The following is a 5,936-nucleotide window of genomic DNA, read 5'->3' on the forward strand; positions in this document are numbered from 1 at the left end:
CACGCCCCCCCCCCCCCCCCCCGGCGCTTCTAGTGGTCCGCTCTGCTGCCGCTCTACTCACCGTCTATACAGCTGTACTCCGTTAGAGTAGTCGCCATGGCAAGGGGAGGGTCTCTGATACTCCAGTTAGGTTTCCATTTTAATCAGACACGGCTTCTTAGAAGCCTCCACTGATGTTCCCACCCCTTCTCCACATTTACTGCTAACTCTAGACTCCCTTTCTTGCTCTCTCTCTCAGGGAAAAAACACTTTTTCCCTTTTCCTGGTCCCAGCAGCAGTGAGACTCTGAATTACCACAGGAAATGTTTTCACTTGTCTTTGCAAACAGTGTAAGCACTCTTCCTAGACACATAGGATAAGATAGGACAGATTGGACGTATGGATTTTTTTCTTTCTTTCTTTTTTCTTTTTGTTTTTTTGAGACCGAGTTTCTCTTTAGCTTTGGAGTCTGTCCTGGAACTAGCTCTTGTAGACCAGGCTGGCCCTGAACTCACAAAGATCCACTTGCCTCTGCCTCCCGAGTGCTGGGATTAAAGGCGTGCGCCACCACCGCCCAGCTGGGACAGATGAATTGTTGGCAGAGGATGGTGGTTACTCTTCTTCTCCTCCAGCCAAGGAACTTTGTATGCCTAATGAGGAAAACCTTCCTCATGATTTCCTGTAAGTTTCCTTGTGAAGTCCTACCAGGATTCTAACAGCAAAACTGCAAGGGGTAAACACCAGCCAGCTCACTCTCTCACTAGCCACACTCAACCTGGAGTCATAATTATAAGATTTGAGGTGAGGAGCTGGAGAGGTGGCCCAGTGGTTAAGAGCACTCAGTGACTATGTTTCCAGAGAGACGGGGTTCAGTTCCCAGCACCCACCGTTATCTGTAACTCTAGTTCCAGGGGATTGGATTCCCTCTTGGGCAAAATACCCACACACATAAAAATAAATAAGTAAATTATTAAAAGTAAGTACATTTCCGGCAATGGTTGTTACTGGTTTAGATGGCATCTGAAGGAGGCCACCCAGTTTCCCAAGTATGAACCAGTGCCTTCCCAGATTTGGTTAAATTCTTTTACTCTGTGATCTCAGTTCTTTTAAGGGCACAAGAAGTTCCATTAGCTTGCATTTTGTCCAACACCTTTTCTTTTCAATAAGGGCATGAGCAACTCTTTCTAGCTCTTTACATCTTTAAGATAAAGCCAGAATTAATCTCCATACTTTTCCAAATATACTTTTTCTAAAACCTGACCAGGCGTTATATGCCCTTAAATCCCAGCAGAAGTAAGTGGACCTCTGTGAGTTCAAACCTGGTCTCCATAGTGAGGTTAGCCAATGAGACCATTCAAAAAAAATTAATTGACAAAAGTATATTCTGACATGAGTTCTCTGGATATAAGTTCAATACATACAACAAGATGTTTTCATGCACACAATAAAAATGTTAAATGTCTTTAAAATAAATAAAAGTATCAGCTCACCAACCAGTATTAGTCAGAGAACAAAAAAGCAAGTCAGAAGCCAGAAGATCTTTTAAAAAGTTTTATTTTTATTTTATGTGTAGAGCTGTCCTGCAAACCCTTATAGGAAGATAGAAAACTTCCTTATAGGAAGATAAAAAAGACTGGAGCAAGTGATATCTAAATCTTCAAAAATCTCAAAAGTGATATCTAAAAGTTCAGTTACCACAAAAAAAAAGCACACTCAACTTCCTTAGTCATCAGGGAAATGCAAATTAAACCACAGTGTAAGTAACTTACCCACTCAGTAGAGCCAAAATTGGCAATTCTGTTGATTCTGAATATTGGCCAAGTATTTGGAAAGGTAAAATAGTCTCAAACACACTGGTCTGAGAGAAAAAAAATTGCTATGTCCACTAAGGTTGAATGCATGCACAGTAAGCATATGGGTAATGAACGATTCCACAGTTTAGTGACTGGAGCGATATGCACACCTATGTCTCTGCTGTTTCTTTGTGTCAACGCTGTGGAAGGGCTCTACTGTATGATTCGGGGCTAAGGGTCTCTTGTGAATTTTCAGTAGATAGCAGCTCTTCTGCAGACTCGACTGCAGTTGGAGACTTTGCTTTCACAATGACTCAGTCACATGACTATCCACAGAAGGCCTTAGCTTCTCACCACATAGATCTCTGTATAGATCACCTCAAATGTTCTCCTGAAATGACAACTGGGTTCTCACAGCTACAATGCCTACTTGCTCTACTTTGACACAACACACCCCAACTTCTCCTATTCTCTTCATTAGAAGGGAGTGACTGTGGCTCACATGTGAGAGTATGAACTTATCCTCTTTCTTCTGAAGGGAGGAGGACTGTGGAATCTATGAACCCATCCTATAAATTGCGACACACACCCGATAACCCATTTTTTTTTAACTTTTAGCTTCAGAAACAAAAATAGTTAGGCGCATATCTAGAAAGACGTACAAAGTATTATGCCATCATTCACAATAGCCTAATAGTAGAAACAACACCAATGTCTGTCAATAATAGCTTCGCTAAAATTTTTTGTGTATTCTAATATAATGGTTTACTATTCAGAAATAAAAATAAACTATAAATAAATCTTAAACATAGATGGAGCTCATGAATAGATAATTAAGCAAAAGAGACACACCCGGAATTTGAACTAGATTATTTTATATAAACATTTATATAAAAGGTGACAAAATTAATTTATAATGTAAGAAGCCATGATGGCTGAAATTTGAAGGCAAATGGATGTATCTAGAAAACATCATACTGAGTGAGATAACCCAGAAAGGCAATTACATGTACTCACTCATAGGTAGGTTTTAGACATAAAGCAAAGAAAACCAACTGACAATTCACAATCCCAGAGAACCTAGACATCAATGAGGACCCTAAGAGAGACATACATGGATCTAATCTACATGAGAAGTAGAAAAAGACTAGATCTCCTGAGTTAATTGGGAGCATGGGGACCATGGGAGAGGGAAGAAGGGAAGGGGAGAGGAAGGGAGGGGAGCAGAGAAAAATGTAGAGCTCAATAAAATTAAAAGAAAAAAAAAAAAAAGCTAGTTCCAGGACAGACTCCAAAGCTACAGAGAAACCCTGTCTCAAAAAAGAAAAAATTAAAAAAAGTTAATTAAAAAAAATGACATTTACCTTCAGAATAGGAAGGAGGGACTGGTTTTTGCATTATGGCAGTTCAGTGAACCAACCAGACATCTCTGAATCTGAGTTGTGATGAATTACACAAGTACTCGGTAGAAACGTCCCGAGAGTCACTTCCGTTGGCTTATATGAGGAGTACGTCATGTTGTCCTGGTAGAGGAGCAAGAAAGGGGAAAAGTTACATTTCATAAGTCTTGGTCTTAGGGGTAGAAATTCTCCCCTTCTGTCAGCATAGAAGCTGGCACCATGGTTTCTAGTGAGAGCTGCTAGGAAATGTGTGTTGGGAAGTGTTCCAACTAGGGACTGCCCTGGGGAATGCCCTATCTGGATGTGTAGTGGGACATTCTCTCATTCAACTCATCCTTCATTAGATTCTCAACTCTGCACGTTGGAACGCTTGCCTGGGCCTTCCCGTAGACTGAATGAATCATACGTTCTGAAGCTGACTGGTGAGTATAGCTATTCTGACTCTCCTCACACTTTACAGAAAATATGCACACAGGGGCTGCTTCTCATTAAAATGGCTTGAGAGCAAAGGGTCCTGCTAGAGAAGCAAAAAGCACCAGGGTGGTGGTGATGGTGGTGTGGACATTCCCCTCATTTCCCTCGATCCCTTGTTCCAGGGCTGAGCTCACAGGCACTGGAAAGGGAACCATTAGATTATTCATAGCTGGTTGCAGTGAGTGGCAGCAAGACTGAATAGGGGGAATTCATGTTCACATCTTCTGTTTTGGTCCAGAAGAGGATAGAGAAACAGGCTGGGAACAGAAACACTTGAGTGGCGTATTTGCTTCTCTGCTATCTCTGTAGTCTCTGCTCGCTCTCTCTCTCTCTCTCTCTCTCTCTCTCTCTCTCTCTCTCTCTCTCTCTCTGCTGTTGTAACTGAGAACTCCATACTGTAACTCAGACGCAGTGCTGTGCAGGCTTACATTACTGCAATTGAGATAAATCAACCATTTAAAAAGGAAATGTTTATTTTGACTTAGGGGTTTGGAGATTCCAGTCCATGGTTGGTTGCTGCATCATTTGGGGCTTTTGATGGCACAGCGCATCATGGAAAGAGCACATGGTGGCATAAATAGCCGTCCTTGTGGCAGAAAAGCGAAAGGGAAAACACAGCTGGGGTCTTCCTAGCTATCTCTTTAGGCATGGCTACTCATTTAGGATGGCGTTATCTGCTTCCTGTGCCTTTCTTTGGCAGACATTCCACGTTCCTGACATTTCTGACTTCCCGGGGCCTCCATTGCAGCAAGGTTTCGCTGTCAAAGCTTTGTGCATTACCCTTTCAAGGTTTTCTTGCAGGGACACTGACCTTACTACACAGTGCTTGGCTTCCCACACTTCCCTTTCCAGTCTAAGTGGAAACCATGAGGTCACCACCACTCTTGCTTTGTGCGTTCTCATAAAACCAGCATCACATGGGTGACGCCAGCTCAAGCAATAGCCGCATCCTCTTAGATCATGGGTGTAGTGACCTGTGAGTATCTGAATGGCTGGACGAGAGAAAAGAATCATGGGACAACAACATCCTAAGCATTTCTGAACCATCAGAGCACCCCAGAGGCACTAGCCTCTAAAGGAAATTTACACGTTTTCCCTTGAGCCTGGGATAAAAGGTGTTTTGCTGATTCTCAACGCATCCATCTTACTGTCCCAGTACAAGGCACTTGACTTCTTTCAAAGGATTGTGTTACTGTCTTTAATATCCTTGTCTGCCTTGGCCTCAACTTTAAACACACTTTTCTAGAAAAAGCTGTGAGTTCATTAAAACTTTCTGCTCTGCTTTTTGCTTCTGATACTCATTGCATATTTGCTAAAAGTGGCCAGTAAAACCCATGCGACAGCCTGTATGCTTCCTTCCTTTAAAAATGTCCTCAGGTTAATCAATTAGTGCATCACCTTCGGCAGGTCTCAGGGCATGGACAGATGGATACAAGCTCTTTCCCAGAATTCAGCATTCGTGCCTCTGCTCCAGTTCTCAGTAGCGTCTTCTATTCTGAAACCTCAGGGCAGTCTTTACTATCTCTACTCCTGTTAGCAGTGTGATCTTCTGTGCTCACACCCCAGCCACTCTGTAAGCTCTGCCATTAGGACTCTAAGCTTTTGCTTGCTTACTTCTCTAGACTTTTCCAGTTTCTTCTGGAAACCAGTTCCAAAGGCTTCTGGTAGTCAGGCATGTTCATAACAACTCAGTTCCCGGGACTGGTTTTCTGTGTTAGTCGCCTGCCTTCCTTCCTTCCTTCCTTCCTTCCTTCCTTCCTTCCTTCCTTCCTTCCTTCCTTCCTTCCTTCCTTCCTTCCTTCCTTCTCCCCTCCCTCCCTCCCTCCCTCTCTCCTTCCCTCCCTCCCTCTCTTCCCTTTCCTTCCCTTCTCCTCCTTCCCTTGCTTCCTCCCCTCCCCCCTCCCTTCTTTCTTTCTTTTCTGTGACAAATACCTGAGACAAATGATTTAATAGCAAGGACTCATTTGGGGTCACTGCTTCAGTTTATGGTCAGGGGGCTCCACCTTTTGGACTTGCTGTGAAGCAGACTGTCATGGTGGCTGGAGCATAGCAGAGGAGGCTGTTTTTCTGGCAGTCATGAAGTAAACAGATTGAGAAAGTTCCAGGGACAAGATCCGCCTTTACAAATAATTGCATCAGGTATTTACCTGTCCATCTTCCAATAAGCCATTGAACTCATCAGTGGATTAGTACATTGATGACGTCAGCCCCATCATAATCCAGACATATCCCACTACCACAGAAGCTGGGTACTAAGTCTGCAACATACGTAGCTTTCAGGGGCATACTA

The 5,936-nt window shown here is 43.1% G+C and overlaps 1 long non-coding RNA gene across 1 annotated transcript; it reads right to left on the minus strand.

The window, feature by feature from the left end:
- Nucleotides 1-2,875: 2,875 nt before the first annotated feature.
- LOC126488694 (uncharacterized) lies at nucleotides 2,876-5,673 on the minus strand. The gene is made up of 3 exons (XR_007588782.1): nucleotides 5,579-5,673; nucleotides 4,458-4,638; nucleotides 2,876-3,295 (listed from the first exon to the last, which is right to left on the minus strand). It is a non-coding gene; the product is annotated as an uncharacterized lncRNA (long non-coding RNA).
- Nucleotides 5,674-5,936: the final 263 nt, after the last annotated feature.

Source organism: Alexandromys fortis, unplaced genomic scaffold, assembly GCF_014885135.2.
Source record: "Alexandromys fortis isolate MF-2015 unplaced genomic scaffold, M_Fortis_MF-2015_v1.1 scaffold_187, whole genome shotgun sequence".
Classification (NCBI taxonomy): domain Eukaryota; kingdom Metazoa; phylum Chordata; class Mammalia; order Rodentia; family Cricetidae; genus Alexandromys; species Alexandromys fortis.